The sequence below is a fragment of the Protomyctophum parallelum genome (genome assembly GCF_964188405.1).
Source record: "Protomyctophum parallelum genome assembly, chromosome: 7".
NCBI classification, from domain to species: Eukaryota; Metazoa; Chordata; class Actinopteri; order Myctophiformes; family Myctophidae; genus Protomyctophum; species Protomyctophum parallelum.
The window spans coordinates 43903463-43924350 of NC_139705.1; the positions used below are offsets into that span (position 1 = coordinate 43903463).

At 43.0% G+C, this 20888-nt stretch overlaps 1 protein-coding gene across 1 annotated transcript in view; it reads right to left on the bottom strand.

Annotated features, from left to right (window-relative positions):
• The window catches only part of LOC310862327 (cadherin-4-like), a 243801-nt gene that overhangs the window by 150483 nt on the left and 72430 nt on the right, over positions 1-20888 (bottom strand). The gene's annotated exons all lie outside the window — the stretch shown is intronic.

The following is a 20888-nucleotide window of genomic DNA, read 5'->3' on the forward strand; positions in this document are numbered from 1 at the left end:
CGTTTTTGCACTGGCACAACACACCTGTATGGGCAACCTTTGTGAGAGTAACAAACCTTTTCTGTCAACAAAAAATTAAATCCTACCTGTTACGTGGTGTAATCCACTTTATTTTTAGAACTCTTTAGAACTTTTAGATTTAGAACTCTAGTGACTTCCATTATTCCTGATTCCATCTTTTGGACACTGCCAAGCAAAGATCCATATGGAGCAAATTCCATAACTTCAAAGTGCGTCTGTGCTACTTATATACAAGCTCACAACACATGTCACTTTTGTGACACGCTGTGAGCTTTCAGATCTGCTATTTACTACGCATGACACCGGCATGCAACAAAGTATAGCTGAGGAGGCTAACACTTCGCTGTCGGGTTACATTCAGCGGCTCGTGGCGGCACTGTGCCAACATTCATTCTGAGCAACGGAAATTACTTGGCTGGGGATGGTTGCTTCGTAGTTTGGAGAGATCGTTTGACTAGCAAGTATATGCTGCGTTTTGACGACTATACGGTCATTCACACGTGCAGTACGTTGTTCAGACTAGTCATTGGTCCAACAAATGACAACCCACCTCATCTCCTAACCTAACCATAACCGCAGTCTGACATGCGTCCGCACGTCTGAATGCCCTGTCTGAATTACATGCGGTCCCCGGCCATGGCTACCCCCACCCCTCATTCGGATCTGCACTGATCTCATAAATGACCCATATGGAATCCTCAAGCCGGGAATCTGTCACCACGACGGAGAACTTGAATCCCTGTGAACTGGTGGTATTGGTGGAACACAGCTGGTGAACTGGTGGTATTGGTGGAACACAGCTGGTGAACTGGTGTTATTGGTGGAACACAGCTGGTGAACTGGTGGTATTGGTGGAACACAGCTGGTGAACTGGTGGTATTGGTGGAACACAGCTGGTGAACTGGTGGTATTGGTGGAACACAGCTGGTGAACTGGTGGTATTGGTGGAACACAGCTGGTGAACTGGTGGTATTGGTGGAACACAGCTGGTGAACTGGTGGTATTGGTGGAACACAGCTGGTGAACTGGTGTTATTGGTGGAACACAGCTGGTGAACTGCAGAGTCAGAGCAGCCAAGTGTACTATTGCTTATCGCCTCATTGTGAGTCAAACCATCACGGTTTGATTGAATCACTGTAAACTTCCGGAGGGAACAGTCTGTCGCAATGACCTCTTGAAGTTGTGACCTCCCTGCTCTGGGAATAGAAATTGGGTTGGATTTTATTACTGTCACCATGAGGTGTGAAACCGTCACCAGCGAATCACCACTTCTTCAAGACAAATGGAAGCCATATAATCGTTTGAGTGTGTGTGCATTCATGTGTGACACCTGGGTGTGTGAGAGTGCCTGCAAGGTACATTAAATTATTTGCGTATGTGTGTCCAATTAATGCATGGAAAAAACTGTGCGTGCGTACGTGTGTGTGTGTGTGTGTGTGTGTCTGTGTGTGGGGGGTCGAGGGGGTGCATGAATACGGCTGTCTCTGGATGATGAACTACTATTCATACATCGACACTAATGTAATTAGGATTAATTCCTACACTTTAGCTTGTCTTCTCTTAATCACACTCATTTATAGTCTTTGACAGCCCATCAGTCAAATTTATGAACTCCCAAAGCTGGTTGACTGATGGTGACCCCTGGACGGTGCATATGGTGACCCTCCACATAGATGGGTGTAAATCAGGGGTTCTCAACCTTTTTGGCTGGGGACCCCCGGAAATGCTTTGGCAATGTCTCGGGACCCCCGCCCCGCCCCCTCCTGACCCCCAATATAAATTGACTGCTACAATAACCTTAATAATACACCATACAAAACACCATAAATAAATACTGAAACCAGATATAATCATTAGGGAGGTGTATGCATGTACTATGTGTACCATGTAAACTCTTCGTTTCCATTTTTCAAACTGTTTAGTAGCCAAAAACGTCAAGACGTCTGATTGACGGGCGTCAAGACGTCTCTCCCTTAAAGGGATTGTGACATAAAAAAAAAGGTTTTGGAATTGTTCTTATTTTCTTTAGGTTTTCTAAGCTCAATTGCACCCAAAAAACCTGAACTTTTAACATTCAGTAGACCTTCTGTGGTCTGGGGTTTTCTGGCTCAAACAGGTGCTCTGATTTGCCGGCAAGAGCCTGCAAATCCCATATATGTCAATGGGATTTGCCAGCAGATGTCACTGTTTTCACTGTCTTGCCTGTTTTCATTGTAGCTCAAAAGGCTTCCAAACCCCAAAGAAAACTCCAGACCACAGAAAATCCACTGAATGTTCAAAGTTCAGGATTTTGGGGTGTAATTGAGGTCATAAAACCTAAAAGAAAAACGAAAAATAAAAATAAATTAAAATGAATGTCATAAAACCTTTAAGAATATATATATATTATTTTTTTATTCTTATTTTATTTTATTTAAATTTTCATCCATATTTTGAGAATTCCTCTAATCTGGTGTACAGGTGATGACATGCACATTACATGCATAATATAATTACAAATTATTTCTTTCTTTATAATGGGAGAATTGGCACTCAACTGGTGACCACCAGGTGGCACTGAAAGAGTTAAAAAAAACAAAAAAAAAATGTTGAAAATAATTTGGGGACCCACCAAAATAATGTGGGGGGTCTCAACCGACGGGTTGAGAACCCCTGCTGTAAATGACTGTAGTGTGACAGATCATCCGAGGTGAGTCTAACCAATGATGGAGGAACTGTCTATTGCAGGAGCTTATTATAGTGTTCTCACACAAAGAGCTTTAATAAGTCTCCCTGAGGAAGTAAATCCCTGCCGAAAATATCTAAATAAATCTAAATAGTACTGCTTTGATAAGCATTTGTATTACTGGAGAGTATGATTAGCTACAATGCTTCGGCTTTAGTCATGGTTTCTCAACTGTGCTGAAGTACATCTCCATTCCTTATCAAGGCCGTTTTCCCCTTCTTGCTCACATAGGCTTTTGTAGAAGTGCCTAGCTTATGAAGACAGATGTAGCTTGTATTTCCTTGTGCTCTCTCTGCCATTTGCTTTGCAGAGTCGGCACGCTTGTTAGGGCAGGTAACAAGCTACGGTGAACCTGCTATGTTGGGTCATGGAACTCGGAGATGGCTGTTGCTTTTTTCACCGCATATCCAAAAGGAAAGGTCAGTAGCACTGTTATTCTAGCTCTGACAGAAGGTGATTGGCACAAACAGAAAAATGCCACCTTGGCTAGCGAGCTCCAAATTACAGTGCTGATGAAAGTTCACTGCTAGCTAGAGACCAGAACCGTAGACAGATAAATTGGCAATTCTTGCCACGTCCTTGATTCATTGTTTTTTATCTTTAATGTAAGTATGTGTATACTGTAGCTGCTGCAAGGTTACAGAGGACAGCTCCTGCACAATGTTAGCGAAAGGCTCGTTCATTTGCACGCACGCACGCACACACATGCGCACGCACACACGCACACACTCATATAATTATGTGTTGCTTCTGTTCTTTTCATTAACATATATATATTTTTTCATTTTTAAATTCTGGCTTGCCACAAGCTGCAATGATATGTATGACTTGAAGTATTTTCCGTTATAAGTCCTACTGTACTACTCAAGAATTTATAATGAATGAATAACAATATATTTATAATTTAACAGTTAACATCATTTATCATTGCTCTAAATATACGGTACACTATCATGACATTTATGACATTGATAATGCTGATCCATCCTTGCCACATCTCTCTTGTTGGTTTAATTGTTTTGTCATATTTGCTATTTGTTAGGTTGATTTGGTTGTTGTAGTTGTTTCTGTTTTATTGTCTAATGTTGTTATATGGCTATACAGTACATTAATTTGTATCATTGTGTTTAGGACCCCCTCGGAAATGACATGCAAGGGGTTATTATTGCTAATAAATAATTGAAATCATCAATTAATATAACCTTATTTCATAAACCTCTAAATAAATCTGTCTTTTAGCAGAACAAACACAATGTATATGTCTTATTTTAATTTTATTTCAGTGGGGAAAAAAATAAATAAATTATTCATTAGGTATTACTTTAAATGTATGACTGCACGGCATAGACCACATTCAGGTTTTAATTAGCCCGTGCTAGGCTGTGTGTAGCGAACACTCATCCACTAGTGCATTGGGAGAAACCAGAGAGAGCTGCCTTCTTTCTCATTAAGTACTAATGACTTGTCTATTAATGAAAATGGAAAGCATTTATTTTGTGAGCACAAAGGGTTCAGCTGGATTAATTACTGCACTACAGCAGCAAAATGAAAACAGAAAGTGCCACATCGGTCTTGTGCGGCACATAAACCATTAACCAACTGTTATCAAGGCCTGGCCCAAAACACTACAGCTGCACTTGCATATACAGTATGCATACAGTACACACAGTATAAACTATATACTGTACTGTGTATAAATATCTCTTCATCCAGTTAGCTGAACGCCAAAAAGTATGACCTTTATTCTCTCCCAAAGCCCACACAGTCAATACCAATATCAGTCACATGGGAGTTCTATAATTAATTCTATTTGCAAAATGATAACCAGAGTCAGCCTATATGAGTTTTCTATTCCCTGAGAAACAGGGAATTGCTGTGGATGTTTGGCATCCTCAGCATATGGTCCCTGATCGGATATTAGAGGCTGGGCAGTGGAATTGTCTGGCCGTGGGCACTCTGCCCCGTGTGGGGGCTTACATCACCTGTGCAGACTCCATCTCATCCTCTGGGTCCAGAGCTCTGTCTCCAGCACCAGATGGAAAGTCTCATGTGAGCCTCTGGAGGCTTTGGAGATGAGACAGACTCCTGTCCTTCATCCTCCAGATAATCTGGGCTGTCCAAGCTCACACATATTACGCACCTATACTTTCATTGGCTTTAATTAGCTTCACATGAATTGATGAACTGTCATGACATGCATCACAGTTAAGAAACAAGAAGTGACACACACACACACACACACACACACACACACACACACACACACACTCCATGCCTCTGTCTGTCTGTCTGTCTCTCCCTCCACTAACCCTACAGCTAGCAGTGAGAAACAGTTAAGATTATTTATCCTCCTCCTGTGACAGTAGGATGTGACCTTCAATTAGAGTGGCTCCCCATCAGTCATTGCAGCCATCCCACCAATCGGAAGGGAGAGAAAGGACCCCCACCCACCCACCCACCACTCTACAGAACCAACACCTGTCACAGCAGGACACAGCTCATTGCTCTTATCCTTGACAAAAACCTGTTGCCAGACAGACAGACAGACAGACAGATTGACTGAATGACTGACTGGCAAACAAAAAGACAGACAGCTCATCTACAGAAAATGAGAAAGTGTGTGTGTGTGTGTGTGTGTGTGTGTGTGTGTGTGTGTGTGTGTGTGTGTGTGTGTGTGTGTGTGTGTGTGTGTGTGTGTGTGTGTGTGTGTGTGTGTGTGTGCGTGCGTGCGTGCGTGCGTGCGTGCGTGCGTGCGTGCGTGCGTGCGTGCGTGCGTGCGTGCGTGCGTGCGTGCGTGCGTGCGTGCACATGCGGGCGTACAAGTGAGAGAGAGAACAAGAGACAGGGAGGCAGATATAAGAAGAAAATTTATTAATCAGACCACTGATAAAGAATGAAATGAACAAGGCATAGAGAAAATAGAGAAAGAAACCATAATGGTCCTCTGATAGACGGCTGGCGCATCGTTTTATGGCTTCATCCCCATCCTCAGAGGCTTTATTAAATATTAACAAACAGCATCATGACCTGAACACATAATGTTCAGGTCACACATAATGAAATTTGCAGACGCGCCAATCCCTGCTCCCTCAAAAAAAAGCACAAAGATATTTGTTGTTATAGAGTCTTATGGGAATTAATCGTATTCACTGTGTTAAACCTGTTATCACAAGCTCAAATTAAACTGTGCCAGCTTGTGCAAAAACTATAGAGAGGCAAAGCTTTTAGGCAAATGGCAGTTGAGTAAACTAAAATGGCATTGTTGAAAGTCACTTCAATAATAGCTGAAAGCCATTACAACATTGTAATTAACGAGGTTGCTGGAATTGTAATTAATTAGTTGCTCATGGCAACAAGCAGAGTCTTAAAAAAAAGAAAAGTCAAGGAACCCAGGAGGATGAGGCACTGCATAAAAAGTTTAACAAAACAGAGTGTATAAGGGGAACTGGAAACCTGACAGAAACCTAATAAATAACTGTGGATGAAAGAGACAGACTGCAAAGAGACAGACTGCAACTACTATTCATATTAAGCCGGTTTCACTTCGATGCTGCTGGGGCGGGAATGAGAGACCGCTAACACTAATGCTCTTAGAGCAATATGCAAATAAACAAAAAAAACGAAAACAATAGACAATAATCAATCCAGTGATTGAAATGGGAACAGTCAAAGTTGACAGAGACAGATGACAAAAGCATGATAGATTGTGAACAAATAAAAAGCACAGAGGAATAGAAAACAAACACAGTGCAACACACCGGACGTGCACTGGAAGTGTTTAAGAGATTTGAGTCCTATTTGATCTTCTAAAATCCTACCAGCTTTAGTCATTTTGATCAACAGCACTGTTGACAGTGCAAATCTACCTTTCCCCACCTAAATTTAAGCTGATGTGAGCTGTGTTTGCTGAGTTGTAGCGGGTGAAAGAGGCTGGATGAGTCAGTGCTGAATGAGTGATGGTCGTCACACACAGCAAGGTTCCCAACAGCCAACAGGTCTCCATGGAGATAAAAGCCAACTGACTATAGGGCCGTCACGATGATTTGCTTGACGATTTACCCAACTCGACCTTCTCCCTATCTAGTGTTGAGAAGGAAGGAGGTTCATCTGCACTGCCACAAATACAATCCTGTAAGAGTCCAGAAACGGATGCCGGGATTCAAATACGTCATCAGGTCTATTTGTATTTGCGCTGAATTCTATCTGACTCACAACAAAGCACAACCATACAGTAGCCTATTTCGGCAGTGTGTCGTTCCTGTGACGGGGTGGGGCCTTCTGGCTACAGAACCATTGATATCCCAGCGCAGCACTCAGGCAGCAGACGGGAGGGTAATGAGGAGGCAAATATGATTAAAACCATCTCCTCAGGCTGCCGCGGACCTGCCATTAAACCAGCGGACAACTCCTCATGCCCAATCCATCACACTGCTTAGCTCCCACGGAGAGCCAAGGTGGTGAATACACTGTTGGTGAAAAACGCCTCTCCCCTCTTAAAACATCACTACCACAACTAATATGGGAGGCGAACGCCACTGAGCAGCCACCTGAGTGTAAGCCTGGTTGTACAGTAATCCCATTAAACCATATTTCTTTAGTCTATGAATAATACACTACCCCCCGTCCCCAACACACACAGGCACGCACGCACATTACTGCAGGGCTGATAAATGCCATCATTAAAATCCTCAAAGATCATAGTCACCTCACCCATGGACTGTATCAGATGCCGCCACGTGGAAAGTGTCTACAGTATATGCAGCCATAAGGCCACTGGCAGCAGATTGATAATCAGGCAGAAAGTAAAGAAGAATACGTTTGGGAAAATCTAATACCCACTCATAGATGTAAGAATAATGACGGGAACATATCAAAATGATGTTCCCTTATGTTCGCTGGGTTCTATATCTTCCCCCATACTAAGAAACTAAGTTCGTTTCCCTGCCCACATCCCTTCTACAGGCAGGTGTTTGGGTGAATTTCACCCGTGTTTAGTGATAGCTCAACAAACCACTAGCAAACCCAGATTCAGCTAAAACAAGGGATTCAATTAATTTCGCTCCTATGCCACTAAAATGTGGAATGCCCTACAACAGCCATTAAGACATGTGAATCCCTTGACTCCTTCAAAACCACTCTCAAAGAGCACCTACAGACGGCTGCAATTTCCTACGTATCTAAATGTTCTAATTAATTGAAAATGGTGGACCCTGTTGTAAACAAGTGTAATTTTAATCACGGTGTCATCCACAGTAACAGTTTTGTATTGACAATTTGACTTAAAGGACCTATAACATAAAATTCAACTTTTTCTATTTCTTTTGTGTTTTTGGGGCTCCCATGTGTGTTTTCTATCCCCACAAATAACCAATTTTGAACAATCAGGCCTTCATGTCATATGGGTCTTTTAATGGAAATTGCTCTCAGGAACAGCTCGGCTGATTTTGGCCTCATCGTGATGTCATCAATGTCACCCTACTTTGTATAATTCCTCCTCTTCTTCAGTCTTCAGTTCCAAATTTGCATTTCCACTTTGTTTACAATGTCCACCATTGTTGATTTTCCAAGCTGGCATGGAATGGAAACAAGATTGGTTTTATCTAGCATCAGTATTATAATGACTCAAATATTAAATAATCTGCATATCAGCACCCCCACCACCTCAGGACATTGTGGTACTGCAGCTAAAACGGCTTTCAAAGTCCAGAAAGAAATGACAAGGCCTGGTTATATCAGAGTGGTGATTGAGGCTCAAACCATTAGAAATAACTTTGAGGGACATAGACCATATGATTATTAAATATTAAAAGCAGTTTTAAAATGCATGTTATTTGCGCTTTAAATTTGAATTGACAAAATAGCATGGTTTGTGGATGAACATTTTGGATTATTGTACAAAGCCTGTAGGACAATAATCAGCAGGAAGACATGCAGGTCCTCTGTACCAACAACCAATACAGTCACATATTCAAACACTCAAATTGAATTGACAAAATAGCATGGTTTGTGGATGAACATTTTGGATTATTGTACAAAGCCCGTAGGAGAATAATCAGCAGGAAGATGCAGGGAGCATCGCCGATGGAGAAATGAAGCATCCTGTGCCTCAGGCCCTTTTAAATGAGCCCAGTAGAGCAGCTGAAAGATGCTGAAGATGTGAGGAGGAGAGGCAGTGCCATTAGCAGGGTGAAGCATCTGCTCTCACACAGCCTGAGTGGAACGCCACCGTCTCCGAGTGTTAGATAGATAAAAGGTTCAAGTCTTGGTAGCTTCTGTTTGAGAGGAGGGACATTTTCAGGTTTGAATGAAAGGGCGATTGGATGGACAGTTGGACACCATGCTAAACAGATTAACAAACTCCTCACTATATCAGTGAGACGGCAGTATTGAACAACCTGTTTATTCGATAACAGGCATATGGTTTCAGAAAGTGAGGGGCGCTAATATATTAAAGTCTAACTCATGTTGATTATGTGATGTAATGGTGATGTAAAACAAACGGTGCCAACACAAACATTACATTATCTTTATTGTTAATGGCATTTAATGTTTGTTATAGGACAAGATGGCGTGAATTTCCCCTTCATTGTCAATGGCGTTTTTAAAACAAACATTGAACTAAAAACAAACATTAAACCTGTATATAGGAGCGGTTAGCGCCCCTCAAAAAGAAACATATGTGTGTATGTCGCAAATACCAGCATTGTTCTGACTCTTTTTTGATGAGGATGATGGTGATGATTTAAATCAGTTCAAGAAGAAACCTCTTCCCCTCTTGCACATGAACAATACTGTAACTATGGACTGGTGCAGTATAGTTCCATCAGCTGATAACAGCCGAGCCAAGAGCAGCAGCCTCATTATCATCTGTCTCCTCCATGGACATTACACAACCAGGAACATTGGTGGAGAATGGGACCACTGGGGCAAATTCACCGGTCTGTTGAGTGAGTTTGTATTTCCCGTGTCTCACTTTAGTTCCCGTGTTTGTTTCTTCAGAGATTTGAAGAAAGATTGGACCAGGGTTTTTCTACCACTGTTAATGACGCTGGAGCCATATGTTTGGTCTGGTCTTGATATGACCCTTCATGTATGGGATTCATAAATAATTCTACTTGTATTGCCTAATGATCACTAGCCAAGAGTTCAAGTTTCACTTCGCTGAATAGGGCACCCACATTCATTGCAGGGTTCAATTCATGAAAATAAATCCCGGATTGTATAGCTTTAAACCTATTTAATTGAGGGCCAGCATCAGTGCGTGGCAGAACTGAGCTGTAGGCTACAATGAGTCCAAGTAGAGTCCTTGTAAGCTCCTAATATGGAGCGCATTGTGATAGTTTGGGGTTATGTACATGTGGGTGGCTAGCAGGATGGATGGCAGGCACTGTGTCCTCTGCAGTCTCCTGTTGCAGGGCAGCACTGAGAGAACACAGTTCACCTTCATCTATCAGCTCCATCGCCGTGGCTCCATCGCCAATCCTTCCCCACACAGCCAGATATGGAAAGTGAAAGCGAGCGTAGAGAAACTACAGCGGAGAAGAACGGTGAGTGTAGAAAAATGCGGAGGGGGTGTCATCATCGTATAGAAACAATGTGTTGTATAGAAAGAGGTGGGGAGGATATCAGCTTTGTTCTTTTGAGAAAACCTTGTTGGAATTATAATGATGCTGATGTTGACACGCTCGCCACTGACACTCGTCAACATAGGCCACTTGTCCACATTGGAGGGGTCAAATGTATCATCATATTATTAATGACGGCCTCATATCGACGGCCGAGCCAAATGAAACAAGGGATGTACCCCAACACACACACACACACACACACACACACACACACACACACACACACAAATAGGTGATCACAGACGCACTGTTCTTTCAGATGCTGACATTATTGAATTAGCTGTGGACCCCATGTCTGCTGTTACATGTGGAGGTCCCAGTTATTTATAGTTGCAGATGAAAGCGATTAGGCCTCCAGTCCTCCTGGTAGGCGCCGTCTGGCCAAGCTCAGGTTCAGTAGCAGATCAATAGGGCATAAACGGGTAATGATAATTTCTATTAACTACATCATGAGGAAGACAAACAGAAGTTCTGTGACTACAGAGAAGCAGAAAGAGGACAGGATTAATCAGGTTCGACCCTCTCCCCATTATATAGAGACGATAGAAACAACCCTAGGACCTTGTCCTCTGTGACGTATCACCTCACTGGAGCCTATTCTGGTCCTGAACCATCAGCCTCCAATGTCAAGGAGGAAACATACTGCTTGCTACTGTTTGTTTACAGGTGTGTGTGCGTGTGCATGTGCGTGCGTGTGCACGTGCATGTGTACACTTGCGGACAAATCAAGGTCAATGTGAATGATGGCTAGCAGGGACCAGGCAATCATATGTTTCCAACCCTCTTAGCTGAGTATTTCACAATGGGTCTCGGCAAATCAGAATCAAGGAATGGGAACATCCGTGTTAGAGGTAAAAACACTATAGTTTCTATGATAGTTTCTGGAGTAGAAAGGACAAGCCAAGAAGGGGCAAAAGGATGAGCAGAGCGACTCTGCCTCCTCAGCAGATCCTGTCAAAAGGAGAGCAAAGTGCAGGACATGCAGCTGAGAGGGTTTAGTGGACCAGAAAGATGAAAGGAACGCGCGAGGGAAAGTGAGTGAGTGAGTGAGAGAGAGAGAGAGAGAGAGACAGAGAGGCGTGAACGCGCGTCGGACGCCGACGGTGTGTGTTGAGACAGAGACAGACAGAGAGACAGCATCAGTCTAGTGACATTCTCGTAACTCCTCCTCACAGTCTTTCGTTCCAGAGTGTCTTTACTCTTCCTAATATCCAAAATGTGTATTCGGCACACAAACACACGCTGGGAATGCTCTAACATGTCCTGCATTTACTGGCAGCGGCCAGTGCCATAATAGTGCATGTGACACGCAAAGCTAATAGCCTGCAAATGAGTCTCGGTCTGGTGACGCCACCAGCACTTCAATCTGTTTGTAAACTCTGTTATCTGCGCGATTTCAACCGTTCAGACCCATCTTTACATCATTCGAACACCTGGGGATTTAGATTTTGCTCGCCTCTCTGAATTGACCACAATAAAAGTAATGTCCTGCTTTGCCTGGGGTGGATATAACAGCAAATGCCCCCCTAACTGTGTCATCTCACGGAAACATTCCCCTCTCGCAGCAATATGAGGAAATGTTCCAATTTCCATTAAACTGACATTTCATATAAACCCAACCCTCTGGAGAAAAGCAATAGGAAGGAAATGAAACAATGTGCAAGTGTGTGTGTGTGTGTGTGTGTGTGTGTGTGTGTGTGTGTGTGTGTGTGTGTGTGTGCATGCAACTCCAAAAACGATGACCTGTAACCTTACACAGCTGGTCTTGCGAGGTCACAAAGCCATCTGTCTAACTGTGTGTGTGTGTGTGTGTGTGTGTGTGTGTGTGTGTGTGTGTGTGTGTGTGTGTGTGTGTGTGTGTGTGTGTGTGCGTGCGTGTGTGCGTGTGCGCGCGCGTGCGGGCGTACGAGATGCTTTTGTTGGATTCATCAGTGCTGGATCTATGGTTAATCCTCAAATAAACAGCCAGTACTCAGACTGTGTACAGAGGAGATAGAGACAGACCTCCTCTGTGTAACATTTAGGGGCCTGGATGTGCTTTTAAAGTGTATTGGAAAGTGGACAGACTCCTATAAAAGGTAGGACTATATATATATATATATATATATATATATATATATATATATATATATATATATATATATACTGGCTACGCATGAATACTAGTCAATAGATTATATTGACTAGTCAACATTCTGAGTCAACATTCTGAGAGACTTCTCGAGTAACTAACTTGCGGAGTAAAACTATATCTGCATCAATATTTAATATTGCTGCAAACAGATTGTGCTGACAAACCAAGCACAATTGTTGACTAAACACAATAGCGAGTGCTTCCAGACACAATGTGCAGTCATTACATTGAAAGTGAAAGGAGGAAAGAATGAATGTGTTTCTCACTAAATGGAAAACACGTACGAGTATAAAAACGCTCAGTTGTTTCATCAGACAGATGGAGATAAAGGAACCAATAAATACTAGACAAAAATAGGAGAAACTTGTTTACACGAGCAGGGAGAGAAACTCGCATTTTCATGAAGGATAGAGATGCATTAATGAAGCGAGGCGCCATTTTGTTTCCCCAGAATCCCCACAACACTGAAGAAAATAACAAGAATTGCTACTAAAAATGTTGATCTATGTCACACATACTAGCAGACAGACGACTCCTAAAAGTCCCAGCGACAAGGAAGAGGCTCAGGGGTGACCAAGCCTTTGCTGTCGCAGCCCCTATACTTTGGAACAGCATCCCACTCGCTGTCAGATCTGCCCCCTCCACTGAGAGTTTTAAGTCTAGGCACAAAACGTTCCTCTACTCTCAAGCCTTCCAGCCCCCCTAATACTCTTGCACTTTATACATATAGGATACGTTTTCCGTACTGCCTTTTAACTGCTCTCTTGTCTCTCTTGTCTACTGCACCATAACTATGCATTCTTTTATATTCTTTTATATTTTATTGTACTGATGTATTGTATTGCACTGTATCGTATTGTTTTCTTTGACCTGTGAAGCACTTTGGTACGATGAGAGTCGTTTTTAAAATGTGCTATACAAATAAAATTGATTTGATTTGATTTGATACTGATGTAGGATAACATCAAGTCTCAGTATGTTAGTTATTTAACTAGAAACGGTGGGATATTGTCACTCAGTCAGAGAGCTGCCAAGAACGCTGAACACAAAAGACTGCTCAACGGGAACATTGATGAGAGAAAAGCACATTTATCAGATGGTCTTTTGTTTCCAGAACGATGCTGCGTGATATGTCAGTGTTCCCAACAGGCAACCTGTCCAACAATGATACGCTTGGCTAAATGACGTGTTCCAAAGAGAGAAAGAAAGAAAGAAAGAAAGAAAGAAAGAAAGAAAGAAAGAAAGAAAGAAAGAAAGAATTCAGTTCTTTACATTATCTCATTCAGCCATTCTTTCACTTACAAGGATGACAGTATTTTGGTGTGCATACTGACACACAATATTGTGTGTGTGTGTGTGTGTGTGTGTGTGTGTGTGTGTGTGTGTGTGTGTGTGTGCGTGCGTGCAGAAGTATTTCTATGAGCCTACTATGTCTATAAGATCGTGTTCTGTTGTGTGCTATTCCTCCCTATGTAGCGGTTCTTCAGCCAGAGGTTTTGCCACAGGCTTTCGTGATTCAATTGGAGAAGTCCCTAAGGGAAACGTTGCCTATTTATTGTTTAATGATACAATCACCCATGTGATCAATGACCTCTGCAATTCTCCACCATCTCCTCTTCCACAAACCCACACATAAATACATAAAGCTGCTGCTAGATCAGCAACCAAATTATTTCATTAACCATATGAACCCACCGTAGTTTCACGTTGTCCCCCAGGGCTCTATTATATAGGGCATAGCGGTAAAACCATAAATCCTTTAATTCTGTGAAAAAAATATTATAAATATTTAATTATGATGTACTACATTTAATAAATACCCTTAGTTTGTTTAGCTTTTATTTTTATTTTTTTACAGAATCAAAGGTTTTATGGCCATGATTGACCAGGATCCTGGATGGCTTGAATAGCCAATCTCTCTGGGAAAGATGAACGCCAGGGCTCCACCGGGCGCGTCTGCGTCACGTCAGCGTCGGGAATGTTCCCTTTAATCAATGGAGGGTGGCTCCACTGCCCGCGTTGCGTTGCGTTGCGTTGCGTTGCGTTGCGTTGCGTTGCGTTGTGCTGCGTTCGGTGACTCAAAAATGGCCCCGGTTCGTTTTTTGACGCACACACGTACCTACAATACATTATCCATAATGTTGCTGACGCGCAGTTTTCAAAAGCCCGCGGTGGAGCACCTCTAGCGTGACGTTGACGTTGTCATGACGCGAGCAGGACGTGACGGAGACGCAACGCGTCTGGTGGAGCCCTGGCGTTAAAATTGCCCCGGTTTGTTTTTTGACGCACGCGACGGAGACGCAACGCGCCCAGTGGAGCCCCGCCGTGAGGGAGAGCATGGGTGGCTCCAAACGTTACCACACACACACACTAGTGTTGTCACGATACTGGATTTTCAACTTCGATACGATATTTGGAAAAGTATTGATATTTCGATACCATTTTCGATACCACACAACCACTAGCCTGGTTAATAAACTAGACTAATATCGCACGGATCCGCGGGATATTAGTCTGGGGAGGCTCAGCTTGGATTTCATTTCCAGGGAAACATTTTCTCTTTGACGCAATTGGTCAGAGCTACTGTCAGTCAAAGGTCTCAATCATTGAACGTCACTGTACCAAAGCCCGCCCATATTGCATACCGTGTCCCTATTGGGCGCACACGTTTTCGTGTGTAGAAAATGGGCGTACAATTGAGCCTCTCCAGACCGAAATCCGCCGGTAGGCAATTTTTTTTTGCCAACGGCTGATTCGGTCTGTTTTATTAACCAGGCTACACAACCACGGCAGGGTTTAACATTTATTACAAATAAAAGCTGTGCAGTCTTATGCACTTTCATATTTTTTTTACATTTATATTATTTTTATTATTATTAGGCCTATTATTATTATTATTATTATTATTATTATTATAAATAACTATGGATTATAAACCAGTATAGGCCTACACATAAAAGTAAAGTTGTGAAGCACAACAGCATTTAATTTCTTTCTGACCAGTCAACAACATCATCTTGGTTTCTATTCCTTATTTATAATCTTTATCATTTATAATTATGAAAAATAAATCAAAATAAAAAAAGTTTGATAATCTATTCAGATATTATTCAATGCATCCTGTCTAAGGCCAGCCTACTCAAACTATTATTATTTTTATTACACACACACACACACAGCAACCGATTGCAACGTTAGCTTGCTAGCTAGTAGCTATATTGTGTTGACTGTTGATAGCTTTAGCTAGTTAGCTTATCGCTATGACAGCAACAAGTAGGATTATTGTATGCAGGCTTTTGCAACTGTCCTCTTTAGCTCACCGTGTACATCGGATTCTTTATCTTACATAAAGAAATACGAGCGTTAAAGAAGTTAACACAGCGTGGCGACAGAACTTGTCACAGAGAGAACGACACAGTGTAGTACTGTCTGTAGCCCGACACACACCGTCTGCGACCGCCGCGCGTACCGCCGCGGCACAGTATTGCCGCGCGCCATAGCCGCACGGCAACACCAACAGGACGCGGCGCGCTACCACGCGGCTGGCGAGTTTTGTTGACTATATTCCATTGCCACGCCCACGGATAGCCGGGTGGAGGCCGCGCGGCAACGCCTGGAAAATAGAACAGCGGTGCATCGGCGCGGCAGGCGAGGCGTGACCGCGCGCCAGCGCGCGTCGGACGCAGCCGGTGTGCGATAGGTTCATTGAGTGTGTGGTGGGCTTGAGAGTGCTGCTGCAGCTGCGCTGTGCGCTGGACTCAGGACTGACGGTGACGGCTCCTCCCCTCCCTCAAGGCTCAGTTTGGAGGGGGCTGTACTCTGTGTGAGCTGCGGAACATGGTCTCAACCAAGGAGAGCACGGAGCGGGACAGTATCGATAGTATCGATACTATGGAAAAGTCATATCGAACCGTTTAAAAATGTCAGAATCGATATTTATCGATATATCGATATTTTCGACAACACTAACACACACACACACAAAATGACACAAGTCATTGCCCCTGTCTGTATATGTTACAGTTAAATCGAGAAACCAGTTAAATCGAGAAAAACTGAACGGGCGTGTTCGTTTTTTCCAGCGCCGGAGGCCGCGGCCGGGTTGGGGCCAGGTCCTGAACGCACCCCTGTCGACTCAAATACCATAATTAGACTTGAATAGTCGATTATTTGGCGGTAAAATATCATATTCTTTTCATCCAATTCCAAATCAAGTATTAAAACACCGTGTTCTAAAGGCTCATACATAGTCTGGATTTTCGGTGGTTAGGTGACCACCGAACTACAACATGACGTCACGCGCCGTGGTGAAGAGCAAACCACCGCCACCGCTCCAGCCCTTCGCTCTGTTTTTACTTACCACCGCTCAACGTTATTTCAGCTCCGGTGGTCAGCTCACCACCGGAGCGGTGGTCACCTTACCACCGAAAATCCAGACTATGAATAGGCCTTAAGCCTTGAAAACAACCAGCAAGTAAAGGGTTAACTGTAGGCGGCGGCCGGTGACCAGCAGCTGCCGTTCTGATCGGCCGAAACTCACAACAGCTGTTCAGAAACAGAGTTACAAGTCCACAATGCCTCATGGATGGACACGTTGTGAGCTATCTGCTATTTTCGATGTGCAACACCGTCTATGGTGCAGTGTGTGCGTGTGCGTGTGCGTGTGCGTGTGTGTGTGTGTACTGACTCTGGGTTAGCTCAGTGCTGACATGATTAAAAAGCGAAAAAATAAAATAATCCACTGTATCAAATCCAATATGGGAATTTAACCCAGTAATGCGTGTAAAGTGTGGACAGTGACTCAATACTGGACGCAGTAGATTAAACCCAATTAACTTCAAGTAATTTTGGTGCTTAGCCTTTCATTTCACTATATCTTGTCTTTGTGCGCATGGCAGCGTGTGATGACTGGACGACTAAGCGCACATGCTGTGTGTTATGATATAATGTAGGGCACTGGGGTTCTTCTCAAGAGCTTTAATCCCAGTTCATCCCTCTCAACCCACCCTGTACATACATACCCCCTCCATACATCTCAGTTCACCATCATCATCTCTGCCAGTGCAGTGAGCTACTGTATATCTTGGGTAAAATCCAGGGAGGTGTCCCTTTGAGCCTCTCTGTGGACGACATCTCCATTTGCTTTTGGGACCTTTCATTCCACCAATAGGCTCTATGCACAGCAGCCATTTCCCTGCTAACTTCACAGGTGTTACCCTTAGAGAATAGAGACGGCACACGGAGGACACCCTGAGGCGACATGGACATAGTGGCCGAATTTGCTATTGCAGCTCGAGCCAGCGCTGGTCCGTTCACTATGACACTAATGACACGTGAACGCTGTTTCATACGTCAACGCGTGCAATGATAGTCAACGGCCAGCGCATTCACAATTTGGCCCAATCCATCCCAGAATGCACTCTGTTAGTACCCGGAAGGAGGAGTGAAATCGGGTTGGGTTGGTTCCAAATGGCCCTGTACCGTGGGTGTATGACTCTGAGAGTAAATGTGTACATGTATATGTACATGTGTACATTTGTACACTCAGAGTTATGGGGGTCCTTGAAATGAAAACGTTTGTGCTACACTAAATGGAACAGAGCCACACTTATACTTAGCTCTGGTCCATAGCTCTAATGCGTTGCATTTAGAGCTATGTTACCAATGACTTCCGGGGCTCGCATGAATGCAAACCAGCCTCTCGTCTTTAGCGTAAATAAAAATAACGTTTTTGCTACTCACCAAAACCAAGGCGGGTTGTGTCATTAGAAAGCCTACGTTCCTTAGTGGAAGCACTCTGAGACCCCCTCCACACGTATAAACAGTACTTTTTGGCTAGAAAGGAATTTTTTTCACCGGAGGAAAAATATTCTCTATGAGGGTTTTCTCTGGGCAATATCGATAGAGGGCGCAGTGGAGTAACTGAAAGTATTTTTCCCCGGTGGAAACAATGCATGGATTTGACTGTCCACTTTGAATGCAGACACAGAGACAAACATTTTTTGGGAGCGTTTAATCCATTGCTGGCTGTCTGAATACTAAAAAAAATATTGATATATTACTTATAGCTAGCTACGTAATAAGTATAGTTGTTAAGACCTGTGAAGGAAGTAGGGGAGGGGCCTGAGTTGTTTCCAAAATGGCTGCTCAATCATAGAGCGTGCGTGCTTGAGTGTTTGAGAAAGGAAACAGCCGGAGGCCTGAATGGATAATTGCATAAAAGTCACTTTGGATAAGAGCGTTGGATAAAAAGCTAAACATGTTAAGCATGTGGTGCCAATTTTGTAGCATCTCTTGGCTTGTCAGAATATCATTCCCTAAAGTCTTGCAGCTGGTTTAATGTAAGACAAAGACAAACAGTGGAACTGTAGCCTAATTACATAATTAGCAACAGCGTTGGGTGTAACAGAGTTATGATTATGAATAACAGCGTTATATAACGAGAATACTGTATTGGGTAATGGAGTAACCTAACAAGTTAGTTTGCATTTAGTATAATTCGTTACCTATAGTTACCTTTTCCAAAAACAATGGCGTTACTAGTTACATTTAAGACCTATATTTCCCTGTTGTTTTTGTTGCCACAAAGGAAAAATAATCCATTTCCTGAATGAATGAGCTCTGTCAACGGAGACATGCACGGCTGCTGCACAGATGTTATACGAAAATCAGTGACCCATTATGCTTTGCAGTCTGTGGTGATTGCATAATGATTGCATCGTGATAATAGGTCACCACTTCTGTTGTGACACCACGGCTCCTGTTTACACATTCCGTTGTCAACACGTGTGTGTAATGACATGAGATTGAGAGAAGACGGATAAGGCTGTGGAAGTATTCACACTATTTTTGGATTTAATGGGGAAAGGAGGAGGTCAACGTCAATGCAAATTGGTGAAGCATCAAGCAGCCGCTCCACAACACCGATAGGCTGCTTTTCTTTCTCGAGGATGGCCGGGGTTTAACTGTCGGTAACGCAAAATAACGCAAAAATAATCTAACAAGTTACTTTTCTCTGAAGGTAATCTTGTAATGTAACGGGATTATTTCAATGGCAGTAATCCAGTAACTTAATGAAGTTACTTAGAAAGTAACGTTACTCAACACTGATTAGCAATTGGTAAATGCTGCTGATTGCATGCAGTATATCGGGATTTCCATAAAGGGAAGGCAGATCTATGTTTCCAACCCAAACAATGGGTCATAAATTATCATAAGCACAAAAAGCGTTACTGCTATGCTTTGTCAGATCAAAGATTATTTGAATGCTGTTCGCAAGGAGACCGTTTTGCAGGAGCACACACAGGTACAGACCCAGGAGAGACTAATTATAGAGTCCACACATGCAAGCACGCACGAACACACACACACACACACACACACACACACACACACACACACACACACACACACGAGCAGCAAATCCACTTACAGACGCCCTGCTGTGTGCAGATATAAGTCACAACTGCCTGTTGTGTGGGTGAAGCGGTCACCAAGAGAGAATGGAGAGTGAGAAACAAAGAACAAACAAAGAAAGCACCCCCCTACACGTTTATGGAACAACCAAAAGAGGTGGGCATGCTGCGCTAGAGACGAAACGGAAACATTTTCACACCCTTGTTTTTTTCCCCTGTACAGTACATGCTACAGCAGACTGCCGAGGTGTGATCCGTAACTCTCTGCAGAGCTCACTGCAAACCCCCCACCCCAGGCTGTTAAACCCCCACCCCAGGCTGTTATGCATGTGGTCAGTGCCTTTGTACTCGGATCCATATTCAAATACCGGTATGTATGAGTATTGATGTTTTTAATCTCTTTTTGCTGATGTGTCAGAATTCAAAACAGCAGTTCCTATAATTATCATGGCAAAGCGGTGATGCAGAGCGGCATATTTTATTTAAACGGTTTGACTGGCAAAATGGGAAAAACCACTTGCACAGCACAAGAGACTAAACAAGATACAAGAGGGGCTATTTTCTAAGAAAGAAAGAAAGACATGAGACTTGCACAGATTGAAGGCCAGGTGTGTGTCTAAAGCATTACAAGCTTGATTCACACTAAAATTGATTTGTGGCATGCACCATGCAGCACACGGCCACAATGCTCCTTTTATTCTGACTATATAACCCTGCATGTCTTGTCATGATCACTACGGGTAATTAACTATTGGTTCAAGGTTGTTTATTGTCACACAGATGTGACAATGTCACAATGCAAGTACATGCATTGTGAAAAACTTAGGTTGGGTGATGCTCCACAATACACACATAAAAACTGTACATAAATAACAATACTAAGTGTAAAGGGTTTTTAAAAGTTTAAAAGAACTTTGATACTCTGGTACCTCTTCCCCGAGGGCAGCAGCATGAAAACAAAATTT